General features: G+C 42.2%; 1 protein-coding gene across 3 annotated transcripts in view; it reads left to right on the top strand.

Moving 5' to 3' along the window:
• Positions 1–17,583, top strand: part of dlg2 (discs, large homolog 2 (Drosophila)) — a 787,731-nt gene that overhangs the window by 450,011 nt on the left and 320,137 nt on the right. The gene's annotated exons all lie outside the window — the stretch shown is intronic.

The raw sequence follows: 17,583 nt of genomic DNA, 5'->3' as shown, positions 1-17,583 counted from the left end.
TTGAGGATTGCCAGATGCCACAAATGGCCAAGAACGAAAATGAAATCATTTAATTACTTAAGGTTAGGAACCGCAAAAGATTTTAAAGTAACGGCAATCATCTTAAAAGTTGTAATTAAAATGAAGATTTTGAGGAGGCACTCATTGAAAGCACTATTTGAAAGTAGTCTATTATCTGCACTGTGTCTGTGTTCATTTTATTCATGTACAGTCAATCAAAAGAACATAAAAGGTACATTGAAGGTACCTAAGGTAAGGTACCACCATCAAAAACTATAGAAATTAATAAACAGTTTTATAGTACTGTAGTAGTTTTGGTAGTATTCTAATTTATTCTGTATTTAATTTACATCCATAATTTATTATTCAATTAAGTGATAGTTTGTAGTTTCAATATCTTTTAAACTATTTTCATGAAACTTTGACTAAATGGAGCAGCCGCTTAATTAGGCCATAATGTCCCAATGTGTCCTAATTAACCAGGATCCAGTGTATTTCCAAGTCAGAATGGTGTTCTGGCTTGCAGGACAACTTCCAAGAGGTGGTTCTTCTATTCTTTTGTTGTTGTTCTTCTTCCAGCTGGTAGAGGTTGTGAGATTGGAAGGAGTTTTCCCAGGGATCTTGGTGAATGGCTGCAGTGCATCCTGTAGATGGTATAAACTGTTGCTACTGTGCATCGGTGGTGAAGGTTCTGTTGGTTGAGCATTGGTTGTGGGTGAGGTTCCTATCAAGTGGACTACTGTTCTCCTGACTTGAGCATGTGTCTTTGCAGATTTTTAATAACCTTAATACAACTTGGCCAAATGAAGATAGGAAAGGTGAAAAGTACTAATGAGGGTAGATGTCCTTGAGAAGTAAAAAATAGAAACTACTTGTTTATAGTTAAGAAAATCATTCTGAAGCTTCTGGGCATATTTTCTAAATCATAAAATTTGAGAGATGAAAAATAAAGAAAAAGAAAGAGAAGGTAATAGCATGATGTATAAGCAAGATAAAGTGGTAATATTGGCCAACTCCAATTACCCCTACAATTGTTTGAAATAATGTTAAAATGAAAGGAAAGATGTGGTTGAAGGAGACCAAGACTCAATGAAAAATTGTTTAAGGAACAGTGATCACTGTATCAAAAGATGTAAGTTATTGTTGGAGAAGGGCAAATAACCATTCAAAATATAATTTCTTCACTTGAAGAGTGCTAATTTTAATAAGATGTAAAAGGATTCCAATGTAAATGGAAGGAAATTTGGTTGTTAAGTCTACAAAAGGACTTCAAAGACTTCAAAGATCTTTCAAGCTAAGCTTATTTGACAAGGCACAAGCTAGGAAAAACAACATCTTGTGTTCCGGGAATAATAAAATATAAAAAAAACTGGGTATACATTTGTCAGGTAAATAATTCAGGAGAATATAAAAAGTGAGAGAGAGGCTGAAAATGAAAATAAGACACACAAAAGGCAGAATATAAGAGCATAACAGCAGTTAACATAAAAGTGAATTTAATAGTTTTCTGTGGATATGCAAATAGTAAACAGTTAGCAAGTTCAAGGACCAATAAGATGACCTGTGCATATGGATAGCAACACACACAAAATGCTGAAGGAACTCAGCAGGCCAGGCAGCATTTATGGAAGAGTTTACAGTCGACGTCTTGGGCCATGACCCCAGCGGGACTCATACACGGGTATGATAGAAATTTTTTTTTTAATGTTTCATTCTTTAGCAAGGAGCAAAGTACTTTTAAAATTACAGTGGAAAGGAAGATAATGGAGGGGTGAATTACAGTTAGGAGGAGGTACTATAAAGATTGAAATTAAATAGGTTATTTTAATCCAAATGGATCCATCCTTGATTGTTAATGAAAATCTAAATGAGGAACATTGAAAGGTTTGCCATAATCTATTATTTTTAGAGGCAGGTAAAAAGTCAGAAGACTAGACAATGGCATATACAGCATCCTTGTTCATAAATAAAAACACAAAGCGCTGGCAGAACTCAGCAGGCCAGACAGCATCTATGGGAGGAGGTAGTGATGACGTTTCGGGCCGAAACCTTTCATTCGACTCCTGATGAAGGGTTTCAGCCGGAAACGTCATCACTACCTCCTCCCATAGATGCTGTCTGGCCTGCTGAGTTCTGCCAGCGTTTTGTGTTTTTATTTATTTCCAGCATCTGCAGATTCACTCCTGTTGTCCTTGTTCATAAAGTTTGTTAGGATGTGTAGCAACTACAGATCAATAAATTTCTCCTTATTATAGAGGAAACTTTCAGAAACAGCAATTAGAAAAGAAAATATTAGGCTCTTGTGAAAGTTTGTTAATAAAATAGAACCAGTATGAATTTGGAAGATCTTTGATTAATCTGATAGATTTTTTTGATCAGTTAACTGAATGAATAAATGTTATCTGCCAGATATATAAGTTAATTCCTGAATTCTAGAGCTGCATGTGAGGATTTTGCATGCACTCCCTGTGACTGTGTAGGTTTCCTTTTGGTGTTCCTATTTCCTCACACATCCCAGATATGCAGATTGGTATGTTAATTGGTCACTATTGTGTATATGTGTGGTAGAATCTGTATGGAATAGAGAAGAATAAACTATGAAATTAATTAGGATTAATATATTGATGGTTGATTGTCAAAATGGACTGAGTAGGTGAAAGGGCTGATTCTGTGCTGTATAACAATGACATTATTATGGTTTTCAAAGTAAAACTTCAAAAGTTACATATTATTTCAGAAAAATAAACCTTCAGGAGGGCTTTAATACACTGCAAAAGCTAACTAAATGCAGAAACAAGAGGCCATTTAACTTTAATGAAGTTAAATTTTGATAGAAAGAGCAAACTGAGGTAATATAGACCAAATTGAAATTTTCTGGCGAGTTGCAAGGAGCAGAAGTTGTTGCATGCATTTGACAAAATCCATGGTAAATGACAGGCATGTTGAGAATAGGGTTACTGATGCGTATTAGAATGGACTTCATAGATGCAAGTGTTGTGTGTGAACGCATGGAGATTAGGTTTTTAATACTGATCAGGCTGCATATGGATGATTGCATAGCTTTTCTCATAACCTAAATGGAGGCTTAGCTCCAGTCACCATTAACTTATACATGGCATAATTCAAAAAAAAACTATCGTTGCATTAATATCTGTAAAACTGAGGTCCTCAATGAACATGTCCTGCATTCAACACTAGTTCATAACTAGATCCCAAAGAACAGAGACTACTTCCTATAATTTGGAGTCACTTCTCAATAAAAGCTGATATCGGTGATGAAATTCATTATTGACTTAGGTGCCCCAGCAAAGCTGTGGCTGTATGAGGGGAATAATATTTGTAGACAATACTTTGAACTAAGTACAATGCTATGGTCTATTGGGCAGGAATGATCCCTGCCTTCCTGCATGCATTTGAGTCATGGAATACATGCAATAAGCACTTCAAAACACCAGATACTTTGTAGCAATATTTTTCATAAAATCCACCCAATCATTTGGCATAAAATTCTCTTCCAATCAATATCCCTACCTTAAAGCCCAGTTGCACTCAGCTGGTTCTGAAGGGCAGGGCATGTCTTTAATACACCAGACACCAAACTCTTTAAAAAGCCACACTATTCCAAGCTCCTTCACAACAAGGGATTAGCAGTTGGATAGAGAAACTGATTCAAAGATGTTATAAGAACAAATGAAATAGGAGCAGGAGTAGGCCATCTGTCCCATGGAGCCCGCTTCATCATTCAATAACATTACATGTGGTCTGGCAGTTGACTCAACTCCATCTACTTCCCATAACCTTAATTTCCCTACTATGCAAAAATTAATCTATATATATTTAATGAAGTAGCCTTTACTGCTTCCCTGGGCAGGGAATTCCACAGATTCACTACATTATGGGAAAAGCAGTTTCTCCTCTTCTCCGTCATAAGTCTGTTCCCCTGAATCTTAAGGCTGTGCCACCTAGTTCGATTCTCACTCACCAGTGGAAATAACTTTCCTTCTTCTGTCAATCCCTTTCACAATTTTATATACTTCTATTGGATCCCATCTCAACGCTCTGAATTCCATTGAGTACAGTTCCAGGTGACTCAATCTCTCCTCATGAGCTCACCCCCTCATCTCCAGAATGAACCTGGTGAATCTCCAGTGCACTCCCTCCAAAACCAACATAGTACTCCATCTGTCAGATCCTTGCCCATTCACTAATTCTATTTATATCTATCTGCAGACTCTACACATCTTTTGCACAATTAGCTTTTCTGCACAGCTTACTGTCATCACCAAACTTAAATATGCAACACTGAGTCTTCTATTCCAAATTGTTAATATATATTGTGAACATTTGCAGGCCCAATACCGACTCCATTCACCACTGACTGCCAACCAGAGATGTACTCATTTATCCCAATTACCTGCCTTCTATTGGCTAACCAATCCTCTGGCCATGTTAATATGTTAGCCCCAACTCCATGCAGACTTATCTAATGGATGACTTTTATCCTGCACCTTATCAAATGCTTTCTGGAATTCTAAGTAAACAACATCTGTCTACACTCATTATATCCTCAACAAACTCCAGTAAATTTGTCAAACAGGACCTGGCCTTCATGAATCCATGTGGTGCCTGTCTGATGGAACCACTCTATCCAGGTATCTTGCTATTTCTTCCTTAACGATGGCTTCAAGCATTTTCCTGATCACAGACCTTAAGCTAACTGGGCTATAGTTAGCCATGTTTTGCCTGCATCTTTTTATAAACAATGTCGTGACATTCGCTGTCTTTTAGTCCACCAGAACCTGCCTGAGTCCAGAGAAAACCTTACAACAGGAAGGATGTGCATGTCCTGTAGGTGGTACAGAGAAAATTAACTGGAATAGCTTCAGGGAAAAAAAGTATTACAATGATATGGTTAGACTTCAGAGACTGGGGTTATTCTTCATCAAGCAAAGAGGATTGGGAGGAGACAGACACAAGAGACTGCAGGTTCTGGAATCTGGAGCAACAGACAATCGCTGGAAAGTCCTAATGCAGGGCTTTGATCCAAAGAGCTGAATGTCTTCCCATGTCATAATGATTTAACAAAGTAGGTCAGCTTTTGGATATTATTAAAATAGATGGTGTTGTAGACAGTGTAGAACATTATGAATGATTACAGGGGGATCTTGACCATCTGGCTATGTAGGCTGAGGACTGACAAATGACTTTCAATTTAGATAAATGTAAGTTAATTCATTTTGAGAATTCGAGCCAAGGTAAGACATAAAGAGTGAATGCTATGGCATTGAGAGTGTCATGGAACAGAGGGATCTAGGAATGCTGGTGCATAGTTTGCTGAAAGTCATAAAGAGGCATTTTTGCAGGCTGGCCTTCATCATCCAGCACATTGAGTATTGGGGTCAGGAAGTTATGTTGCAGTTACAGTATATAAATGTTGATGAGGCTGCACTTGGAGTATTGTGTGAAGTTTTGGTCACCATGTTATAGGGAAGATGTTATTAAACTAGAAAAGGTGAAGAAAACATCTACCAGGATGTTGCCTGCACTTGGGAGCCTGAGTTGCAGGGAGAGGTTGTGCAGACTAAGACTCTAGTCTATGAACATAGAAGATTGAGCATTGCCCTGATAGAGCTATATAAGATCATGAGGGGCACAGAAAGGGTGAAAGTGCATAGTCTTTTTCCTTAGAGTGGGCGCTAAAAACAAGAGGGCATAGGTTTAAGATCAGAGATGAGAGATTTAAAAGGGACATAATGTCCAACTTCTTCTTGCATAGAGATGTGCATATTTATGAGAAGTAGCCAAGGCAAGCATAATTGCGAATGCAATGTTCTCCTACTGCCAATTTCTCTGGGTAGCCCAAACAGATACATCTCCTGTGCTCCTTGATGTGAGTTTCCACTGTACATCCTGTCTGGTCAATCTATGCTGCTCTGTATTCACAGGGAATCCTGTAAATGCCAGCCAACCTGAGTCCCAGGTCATCTTTGACCTGCATAAGCTGTCACTTGAGTTTCCTTACAGGTTTGTGGATGGTTTTAATCCGGTATTTCTTCAGGAGCACAGGAGGGGTATCTGTTTTGAGCTACCCGGGGAAATCAGCAGTATCAGAGCATTGCCTTTGCATTGGCCATGGGACTGACTTTGACAGCACAAAACTACTCTGCTGTGCCAGTGGCCTTTGAGACCGCCTGGTAAGGGAAACTATTGAAATAAAACTAGAGGAAAAGAATTTTAACAAAGACGAAGGTCTCACTCTAAGAAAGAATTGGAATTCAATTGTAAACAAGGTGGGACACAGAAACCAGTTTGGATGAGGACTAGCCAATCAGGAGATACTGAATACAGCGGTATCAATACCACCAGACTAGACGTGCCCAGGCATCATCCCTGAAAAAGATGGTAGAGTTTGTAATTGAAACATAGATACCTGTATCCAGCTTGAAGGCCAAGAAGAGTTTGTTCGTCACTCCATATTGTTATGTACGTATATTACAAGACCCATTAAATACTCCTTTAAATGATTTGATTACTCACAATTTATTAGAAATATTATATTGTTCCAAGTAATTAACAACTGTTGATACCTGATATTGGGTTTAATTATCTGTTGTAATGTGACAACAGCATTTGGGACAGAAGCAACATAATATACCTTTAACCGCTATGGTGCTACAGACAGTGTCTGATTAAATGCATAAATGCCTATTTGCTCTCAGAAATACACAAGCTGTTGTAATTCTCACTGATAGACATAGCATTGAAATAACATTAAATTACATTAACTTTGTTTTTCTTGACCATTAATTTCACACCAAAGCAAGCAGCAAAATGTAGAAATGATGATTTGAGGACTAAATGAGCCTTCTGAGGTTAAAAAATATATTTTACAGAAATTCAGTCCAATTCTTTCAGAAGAACGTGAGTGTTTTTGTTTGCTTTTTCAGTCTTCCTCTTTTATCTCCCTAAATCCAGTCTGTATTTATCAATGTTTATTTTAATTTCTGCATATTGTTTAAATTGCATTTGTTTACCCTTTGCTTTAAGGGTTTTACCCTTTGTTTACCCTTTACATTTGCTTTAAATTAACTGTTCTAAGGTATTGTTTGAACTCAAATGCTAAATTAAATAAGAACAGAAATGACTACATCTAATTAATTTTATTCGTGCTGCAGTCATTTATGTGCACAGTCAATAGACTAGAATAAAATTGCATAGTGAATTCAACAGTTAAATGAAAATGGAAAACTGTAAATACTGAAAGTAATACATACAAAATGTTGGAGGAACTCAGCAAGCTGGGCAGCAGCTATGGAAAAGAGTAAACTGTCGATGTTTCGGGCTGAGCCCTTTCATCAGGACTGGAGAAAAGAAATGAGAAGTCAGTGTAAGAAGGTGGCGAGAGGGGATGAAGAAGTACAAAGTAGTAGACGATAGGTGAAACCAGGAGAGGGGCAGGAGTGAAGTAAAGAGCTGGAAAGTCTATTGGTGAAAGCGATGAAGGACTGGAGAAGGGGGAGTCTGATAGCAGAGGACAGAAGGCCATGGAGAAAAGGGACGGGGGAGGAGCACCAGAGGGAAGTGATGGACAGGTAAGGAGATAAGGTGACAGAGGGTAATGGGCATCAGGAAGGGTGGATGTTAATGCCACCAGGTTGGAAGCTACCTAGATGGAGTATAAGGTGTTGCTCCTCCAATCTGATTGTGGCCTCATTGCGACAGTAGAGAAGGCCATGGATTGACATGTCGGAACAGGAATTAGAATTGAAATGGGTGGCCATCGGGATCTTGCTTTTTCTGGCAGAGGGAGTGTAGTGCCTGATGAAGTGGTCTCCCAAGCTACATTAGGTCACACCGATATATAGGAGGCCACAGCAGGAGCACCAATCACAGTACATGACCCCAAAAGACTCACAAGTGAAGTGTCGCCTCATCTGGAAGGGCTGTTTGGGGCTCTCAGTGGTAGTGAGGGAGCAGGTGTAGGGGCAGGGTAGCACTTGTTCTGCTTGCAAGGATAAGTACTGGGAGAAAGATCAGTGGGGAGGGACAAATGGACAAGGGAGTCATATAAGGAGCCATCCCTGCAGAAAGTGGGAGTGAGGGAAAGATGTGCTTGGTTGTGGGATTTCATTGGAGGTGGCAGAAGTTATAGAGAATCATGTACTGGATGCGGAGGCTGGTGGGATGGTAGGTGAAGACAAGAAGAAACCTATCCTTGGTGGGTACAGGTGGATGGAATAAAGGCAGACGTGTGTGAAATTGAGAGTGAGATGAGAGTGAGGGCAGCGTTGATGGTGGAGGAAGGGAAGCCCCTTCCTTTGAAGGAGAATATCTTATTAGTTCTGGAATGGAAAGCCTCAACCTGGAGCAGATGCACCTTCCCACCCTGTCACTTGTAAAAATGCCATCGCCTTCTCTCAATTCCTCCATTTCTGCCACATTTGCTCTCAAGATGAAACTATGTGTCATGGGTATGTATAAATAGGAAGAGGTGAACAAAATCTGAAAAGGAAATAAATATTTTCTGAAATAGGTTTTTCAGCACTAGCAAAAATACTGAGGAAAAGTCAAACAGTATCAAATTGGCTGTATGGCTGTAAAAGAATCAGAAATGGATGCAATTTTTTACTCTTTCAAGTTAAATCTATTTCTCTAGCCTATTACTCAAAGATGATTGTTGAGTGACGTATCAGTGAGTGGAATGCAAACTAATATGCTTTGTACTACAAGAAAAGCTTTGTTCTATTAAATATTCCTGAGTAAAAGTCCAGAAATGGCCTGGCTTCTGTGTTGTCTGCAAAGGAGCTCTTTGATGAATCTGCTAATAATGATCAGTGTATCCTTCATCTCCATCTTCTCCCATCTCGTCTTCATAGTTTTCATCATGCGTATATTAGTCTGTCTTTTTTCTTGTTGGAGATCTTCAGGCATGGATCATGCGCATTTAGTTTTGCAAAATTTTGGAGTAAGCAGCAGGCATCTTCAAAGTAGACTGGTGAGACTGGTGAGAACCAGAAGCTTCCTCAAATTGATGCATTTGGCAAGGTCTCATTTTCAGTCAGGCAGTAGTGAAGGACACTAAGCTACTTGTGTATGCCTGATAGTCACATAGCAGTTACTTAATGAAAAGCTACCTCATATCCCGCTATATTTATCCAATGGAGCAGTGTATTTTTATTTATTAGTTCATGGAATGAGAAGGCCATTCACATTTATTGTTGAACCCTTATCTGGTTGTGCAGTTAAGACTCAACCATACTGGTATATGTTAAATGTCACATAGACCAATTAAGGTAAATGTATTTTTTTCACTGAGGAATATTCGTGAATCAGATTGTTTACAGTGACACTGTGCTTGACACTACCCCAAAAGCACTGATGATTTATAGTTTCTGATCACACACAAATCCATAAACCCCTCCTTCATTTGAAGGTTGTGTGCCACTGTGCCAGAAATGGTGTGAACACTTGCCCCTTGCTAACACTGCACCAGCAGTGAAAGAATGATCTCATTGCTACACGGTCTGCAGTTAATTCTGCAGCTTGAGCGAGTGGTGTAGAAGTTCAGCATTCAGACACATGGAACAAGTATGTGCCAACTCATTACAGTAGAGAAATTTTCTCACTGAGAATAGTTGCATCACAAAAAGAAGAGAGCACAAGACAAGTTTTCATTACTTTCAACATGAGGTAATGAGAGAGACAGAAGAATTCAAGGATGGAGCAGCATCTGCAATCACTTACTGTGCTGGCCACGATGCAACATGATTGAACATCTCAGTGCAAAGCTCTTGCTTTGCAAGTGCATTATTTGCCTCAGGCTATCCGACACTAGCACTCACAGGCAGCCATTGTATAGTGCCTTAAGGCTGATTTATACTCGTGCGTGCGGGCTACACTGCAGCCCATGCTGTAGCCCTGATTTTCACTTCTGCATCGCTCTACGCCGTAGCAAGCATGCGTCAGTGTGCACCAAAACGCTAGTTGGCGGTGAGATTTCTATGCCACTGTGTTGAATTTCTTCGTGAGAGACATGGACAAGGGAATGCATTTTCCATGGACGAGGGAATGCACTTCAAACATTTGTGCATGTCGTCAGATAGATTTGCCGATTTGGTTCATCTATTTCGCATTGATGTACAGACATGGCGGAGAAGAAGCAACCAAAATGTGATGCTACCAAGCGGACCAATCACAGTTGCTGCGGTCTGCGTCGCCATGACACATGTGTGAGTTTTTTTGGGGAGGTGCACGTCACCCTATGGCGTAGGGTATGGTGTAGGTACGGCATAAATGTGTCACGCAAGTATAAATCAGCCTTTAGTCACAGTGTGATAATTTTAACTGTTTTATTGTTCCAGAAGCATTAGCAGTGCTATGAGTACCTAATCAGGTTCAAAGTACCATAGTGTGTAATGGCAGTCACAGGAAATGTGCAGGATGTTTGAACTAAATGCAGAGCAGCAGAGGCAATTTAGTGGTGGGTGAATACTTTAATAATAAACTGCAAGATAACTAGCCATGACGAGTCACAAAACAAGGGAGAATGAAAACTTAACTCAACAATGCAATTAGGTAACTGAAGGCTAGGAGCAACCGACTGAGGCTGGTTGGTTTGATAGGTGAACAAGGACTGTGGAAAAGAGCTGGGTTTAAATAGGCTGCAGGTGATGAGTTAAAAATGATTGTCAGGTGACTCCTGTCAGCTGGGTGAAGACTGGGAGGTGCCTGTCTGTGCAGGCCTGACAGCACATCCCCTACTATGGTACAGTATCCAGCGGCCCAGGACATACGGATGGGTTTGGTGGAACTCCATGATGAGTGATGGATCCAGGGTGAAACTGGATGGCAGCCTAGGCCTCTCCTCTGAGCCACACCCTTCCTAGTCGACCAGATACTGTACATCCCATCTGCAGCGATGTGATTCCATCAACCGACAAACCATGAACACTGCACCACCTTCCAACTCCCTTGGTTCTAAAGGTACAGGCTTAGGTGAGTTGCGTGGTCCATGGACAACGGGCTTAATGCAGGACACATTCAATGTTCAAATTAAATTTAATATCAAAGTGCATATATATATAACATAAACAACAAGAAACATAATAGAACCAGTGAAACACTGCACCCAACAGGATGGACAGCAATCTGCGTGCACAGCCACAAATTGTGCAAATGCAAAAAGAAAGAGAAGAAAAATAAGAAATAATAATAATAAATAAGAAATAACTATCAATAACATAAGATGAATTGCCCTTGAAGGTGAGTCCATAGGTTGTGGGAACAGTTCAGTATAGGACAAGTGAAGTTGAATGGAGTTATCCCTTCTGGTTCGAAATCCTGATGGTTGAGGGGTTGTAGTTGTTCCTGAACCTGGTGGTGTGAGTCCTGAGGTTCCTGTACCTTCTTCCTGATGGCAGCAGCAAGAAGAGAGCTTGACCTGATGGTGGGGGTCTTTGATGATGGATGCTGCTTTCCTGAAACAGCGCTCTGTATAGATGTGCTCAATGGTGAGGAGTGCTTTATTCATGGTGGACTGGGTTGTATTCACTACCTTTTTTCTTATATGGACATTGGTGTTGCAATATCAGGCCATGATACAATCAGTTAATATATTCTCCATCACATATTTATAGCAGTTTGTCAAAATTTTAGGTGACTTGCCGAACAAATTTCTAAGAAAGTAGAGGTGCTGCTTGCATGGAAGGTAGGTGTGATCCTGAGGCACAGTGGCAGCTGGGGTTGGTAAGTAACTGGGTTCATGCAAAGGGACTGATGAACCATGGTGAGAAATAGTTGGAGTCGATGTTTAGGAGCAGATCACAGATGGACATCCAGGCACGGTCCTCAGGTCAGAGTAGTCTGGCTGGTGCCATTGGTGGTTGGCCTTGCAGCAGTAGGTACGGTTGAAAGATGTCAACCCTGCAATGAAATCCATGGTGATATGGGACCACGGGCATTGAGGAACCTGTTGGGGCCACAGAATCTCAGAGAGACACTCGTTGGAGAAATTGGACTGGGCACATTGGGGACAGGCAGTGGCAGATAGAATACAATGTTGGTAAATGTGAGGTCATCCACTTTGGAAGGAAAAATGGAAGAGCAGATTATTATTTAAATGATAAAAAGTTGCAGCATGCTGCTGTGCAGAGGGACTTGGGAGTGCTTGTGCATGAATCACAAAAGGTTAGTTTGCAGGTGCAGCTTGCTATCAAGAAGACAAATGGACTATTGGCCTCCATTGCTAGAGGGATTGAATTTAAGAGCAGGGAGGTACTGGTGAGGTCACACCTGGAGTACTGTGTGCAGTTCTGATCTCCTTGAGGAAGGATATACTGGCTTTGGAGGTGGTGCAGAGGAGGTTCACCAGGTTGATTCCAGAGATGAGGGGCTAGACTATGAGGAGAAATTGAGTCGCCTGGGACTATACTCACTAGAATTCAGAAGAATAAGAGGAGATCCTATAGAAATATAACATTATGAAAGGGATAGAGAAGATAGAGGCAGTAAAGTTGTTTCCACTGATAGGTAAAATTCGAAGTAGGGGATGTAGCCTCAAGGTTCAAGTGAGTAGAATTAGGACAGGGATGAGGAGGAACTAATTTTCCCAGAGGGTGGTGATTCTGTGGAATTTTCTGCTCATGAAATGGTGGAGGCTACTTAAGTATATATATATTTAAGAGAAGGTTGGATAGATTTTTGCATAGTAGGGGAATTAGGGATTAAGGGGAAAAAAGCAGGTAGGTGGAGATGAGTCCATGGCCAGATCAGCCATGATCTTATTGAATGGTGGAGCAGGCTTGACAGGCCAGATAGCCTACTCCTGCTCCTATTTCTTATGTTATGTTATTATATACATCTGCAGTCATAGTGGTCCACCAGAACCAACATCACAGAAAATCCAGAGTCCTTCAGGTACCTGGATGACCACAGAGTGGGCCCACTGGAGTGCCTTAGTGCGGACTCGTACTGTAGGGCCTGGCTCTTCTGGCTTTCAAGTTCCCAGATGATCAGGGTGAGGATCTGTGAGGATGGAATGTTGAGCTGAAGGTTCATCTCTGTTTCAGCTGGGTCAAGATATTGTGACAGGACGTGTACCTGAGTGTTCTTGGAACCAGGTCAGTAGGAGATTGTGAAGATAAATTATTTGAAGAAGAAGTTCCAGTGAGCCTGACAATGGGTTGAGTTGATGGGTTTGTTGAATAGATATGAGGTTCTGGTGGTCAGTCCAAATCAGGAAGCACTCGGTGTTTCCCATCAGCCAATGACTCCATTCCTTCAAGACCTATTTAATGGAGAGTAGCTCTCTGTCTCCTATTCCACAATGGTGTGATGTAGATGTGAACTTGCATGAGAAGAAGGCACAAGGGTGTGTCTTCCCGTCCAGTCCTTTCTGGGTGAGGATGGCCACAGAGCCCACATCAGATGCATTCATCTCTACCACGGAAGATCTGGATGGGTTCAGATGGTGGAGAATGGGAATGGTGGTGAAGAATCTCTTGAGCTTCTTGAAAGTGTGGTATGCGACAGCTCAAGAAGAGTTGTAACTGTTTGATGGAGGACTGTCAGAGCCATTCAACAACACATGTACTTCCTCTGGGTCCACAATTATGCCTTGGGGTGAAAGGAGATAATCCAAGAAGTGAATGACTGGGGTATAGAACTAACTTTTTTTTAAATTTGCAGTACAGTTGGTTTTCGAAGAGATGCAGAAGGACTGAATGGATGTGATAATTGTTAACTTGAGCATCTTTGGAAAAGATGAGAATGCTTTTGAGGTAGACATATACATGCCAGTGTAACATGTCTCAGTGGATCTTGTTAAGGAAGGCTTGGAAAATGGCTGGACAGGTGGAAAATCCAAAAGGCATCATCAGGTATTTGTAGTGGCCAGTGGATGTTATGAACATTGTATTCCACTCATCTCCCTGGATCAGACTGTACTTTCTGTTGATCCAGTTTGATGAAGATCTGGGCTCTGCAGAGTATTTTGAATGTGCTCTTCATAAAGGCGATGGGGTAGTGGTTCTTATTTTATCTTGACAAAGAAGGATCTTGCACCAGCTGGGGACTGGGATGGTTGAATTAAGCTGCAATATAATGAGATGGACAGTTGGTTGAGACTGGCAAACAGGAGGTCAATAGATTCCTGTTGCTTCTGGAAGTGTACCCAACTTCAGCAGCTGACTGGCAATGTTAAAGAACTGGAGCTGGGTGTGCTCAGGACCATCTGGGAAACTTAAAACCCCATAGATGAGACCTTTACTGAGATGGTCACACCAGAGTGCAGGCTTCAGATAGAAGATAGGTGGCCACCAGTTGAGTAAGTAGTGCAGCGACTGTATATCCTTTTGGATACTGCTGGGGGGTGGGGTGACCTCTCAGGGCATAGCAGCAGCAGTAGCCAACTCTGAGACTCAGCAGGGGAGCGAGAGCAATAGTGATATGAGACTCGATAGTTAGGCGGATGTACAGTTGATTCTGTGACCTTGAAAGAGAAGCCAGGATGGTGTGTTGCCTACCAAGTGCTAGGATCCAGGATGTCTCAGAGTGGCTGCAGAATGTTCTTAAGAGGGGGGGGATGAGCAGCCAGAGATCGTGGTGCACATTAGCACCAATGACAGAGGTAGAAAGAAGGAAGAGATCCTGCACAGTGAGAATAGGGAGTTAGGGAAGAGACTGAAGAGCAGGAGCTCCAAGATGGTAATCTCTGGCTTACTCCCAGTACCACATCCTAGCCAGGGCAGGAATAGGATGATAGTACAGGTGAATGAGTTGTTGAGGGAGTGGTGCAAAGGGCAGGGTTTAAGTGTTTTGCAACATTAGGATCTTTTCTGGTAACCTGTACAAAAGTATGGATTACACCTCAACCCGAGGGAGACCAATATCCTTATAGGAAAGTTTGTTAAAGTTGTTGGGGAGGGTTTAAAACAATTTGGCAAAGGAATGGGAACTGGAATGATAGGGCTTGAGATGGGGCAATTGCAGCACAAGTTGATACATTGTGTAGGAAGGACAGGCAGATGATAGGGCAAAATTGCAGTCAGAGGGATGACTTGAAGTGTAATATGGGGGAATATTGACAAGGGTGTTGAATACAACCTGAAGGTGTTGTATTTGAATGCATGCAGTATATGGAATAAGGGAGATGATCATGTAGTACAATTAAAAATTGACAGGTATGATGTCATGAGCATCACTGAGTTGTGACTGAAAGAAAATCACAGTTGAGAGCTTAACATCCAATGATTACCTTGTATCGAAAGGTTAGGCATGTAGGCAGAGGAGGTGAGTAGCTATGTTGGTAAAAATTAAATCATATCCTTAGAAGTGATATAGGATCAACAGATGTAGAATCCTTGTATGAAGAGTTATCGAAGTGCAAGACCCAATAGGAGTTATTTACAGGGTCCCGGACAGTAGCAATAACATGAGATAGCAAAGGTATGTAATAACAATATTATGATAGTCATGGGGGTTATCAATCTGCAGGTAGACTGAGAAAATAAGGTGGTGCTGGATCTCAAGAGAGTGAATTTGCAGAATATCTATGAGATAGCTTAGTAGTCTGGTGGACAGACCTTTACCTCACTGAGGCCAAACGGCAGCTCTCTGACACCTCTTACTTACCCCTGGAACAGGACCCCACCAAAAAACATCAAACCGTTGTTTCCTGTACCATCACTGCCCTTATCAACTCGGGAGACCTTCCATCCTCAGCCAAAAAACTCATAATTCTCACGCTCCACACTGCTCAGTTTTACCTCCTCCCCAAGATCCACTCGCCTGACTGTCCCAGTTGACTCATAGTTTTGGCCTGCTCCTGCCCCACCAAACTTGTATCTGCCTACCTGGACTCCATTTTGTCACCCATAGTTCAGTCCCTCCCCACCTACATCCAGGATACATCCCATGCCCTCCATCTCTTCAATAACTTCCAGTTCCCCGGACCTGACTGCTTCATTTTCACTATGGATGTCTGATCCTTATACACTTCCATTTCCCATCAAGAAGGCCTTAAAGCCCTCCGCTACTTTCTTGACAACAGAGCTCACCAGTTCCCCACCACCACCACACTCCTCTGGTTGGCAGAACTGGTACTCACACTTAATAACTTCTCTTTTGGCTCTTCCCACTTTCTTCAGACCAAGGGTGTAGATATGGGCACTTGCATGGGCCCCAGCTGTGCTTGCCTCTTTGTTGGTTATGTGGAACTGTCTATGCTACAATTCTATACTGGTACCACTCCCCAACTTTTTCTTTGCTACATTGATGACTACATTAGCGCTGCTTCCTGTACCCATGCTGAGCTCATCAATTTTATCGACTTTGCCTCTAACTTCCACCCAGCCCTCAAATTCACTTGGTCCATCTCGAACACTTCTCTCCCCTTTCTCAATCTCTTGGTCTTCATCTCCAGAGACAGACTGTCCACTGACATGTTCTATAAACCCACTGACTCTCATAACTACCTCAACTATACCTCTTCCCACCCTGCCACATGTAAAAATGCTTTTCCCTATTCCCAGTTCCTCCGTCTCTACCGCATCTGCTCCCAGGATGAGGCTTTTCGTTCCAGGACAGCTCAAATATCCTTTATCTTTAAGGTTTGTGGTTTCCCTTCTGCCGTCATCAGTGATCCCCTCACCTGCATCTCCTCCATTTCCCGCACTTCGGTACTCACCCCATCCTCCCGTCACCACAACAGGGACTGAGTTCCCCTTGTCCTCACCTACCACCCCACCAGCCTCCGGATCCAGCACATTATCCTCCACAACTTCCGCCACCTTCAACAGGACCCCACCACTAAGCACATCTTTCCCTCTCTACCCCTCTCCACTTTCGGCAGGGATCATTCCCTCCGTGATTCCCTGGTCCACGTGTCCCTCACCATGGATCTCCCACCTGGTACTTATCTCTGCAAGTGTAAGTGCTACACCTGTCCCTATATCTCCTCTCTTACCACCATTCAGGATCCCCAAACAGTCCTTCCAGGTGAGGCAACACTTCACTTGTGAGTCTGTTGGGGTCATCTGTTGCATCTGGTGCTCCCAGTGCAGCCTCCTCTACATCGGTGAGACCCGTCGCAGATTGGAGGACCGCTTTGTCGAGCACCTCCGCTCCGTTTGCCACAACAGACAGGATCTCCCGGTTGCCACCTACTTCAACTCTGCTTCACATTCCCATTCGGATATGTCCATACATGGCCTCCTCTACTGCCATGATGAGGCCAAACTCAGGTTGGAGGAGTAACACCTCATATACCGTCTGGGTCGTTTCCAGCCCCTTGGCATGAACATCGAATTCTCCAACTTCTGGTAATTCCCTCTCCCTCCCTTCTCCCGTCCCAGTTTCACTCTGCCTCCTCCTCCAGCTGCCTTTCACCTCCCTCATGGATCTGCCATCTTCTAATACCCATAGTGCTTTCCCCTTACATTCCTTCATCACCTTTCCTGCCTATCCCCTCCCTGCTTCCCCTCCCCCACCCCTTGATCTTTCCCCTTACTGTTTTTTCACTTTCTCCTTCCCACCCTCCCCCTACCTTCTTTATAGGGCCCCTGCTCCCTCCCTCTTTAGTCCTGA

The sequence above is a fragment of the Hypanus sabinus genome, chromosome 3 (assembly GCF_030144855.1).
Source record: "Hypanus sabinus isolate sHypSab1 chromosome 3, sHypSab1.hap1, whole genome shotgun sequence".
In the NCBI taxonomy this organism is placed as follows: Eukaryota; Metazoa; Chordata; class Chondrichthyes; order Myliobatiformes; family Dasyatidae; genus Hypanus; species Hypanus sabinus.
The sequence above is the reverse complement of the archived record's forward strand: the minus strand, read 5'-3'. Positions and strand labels throughout refer to the sequence as shown.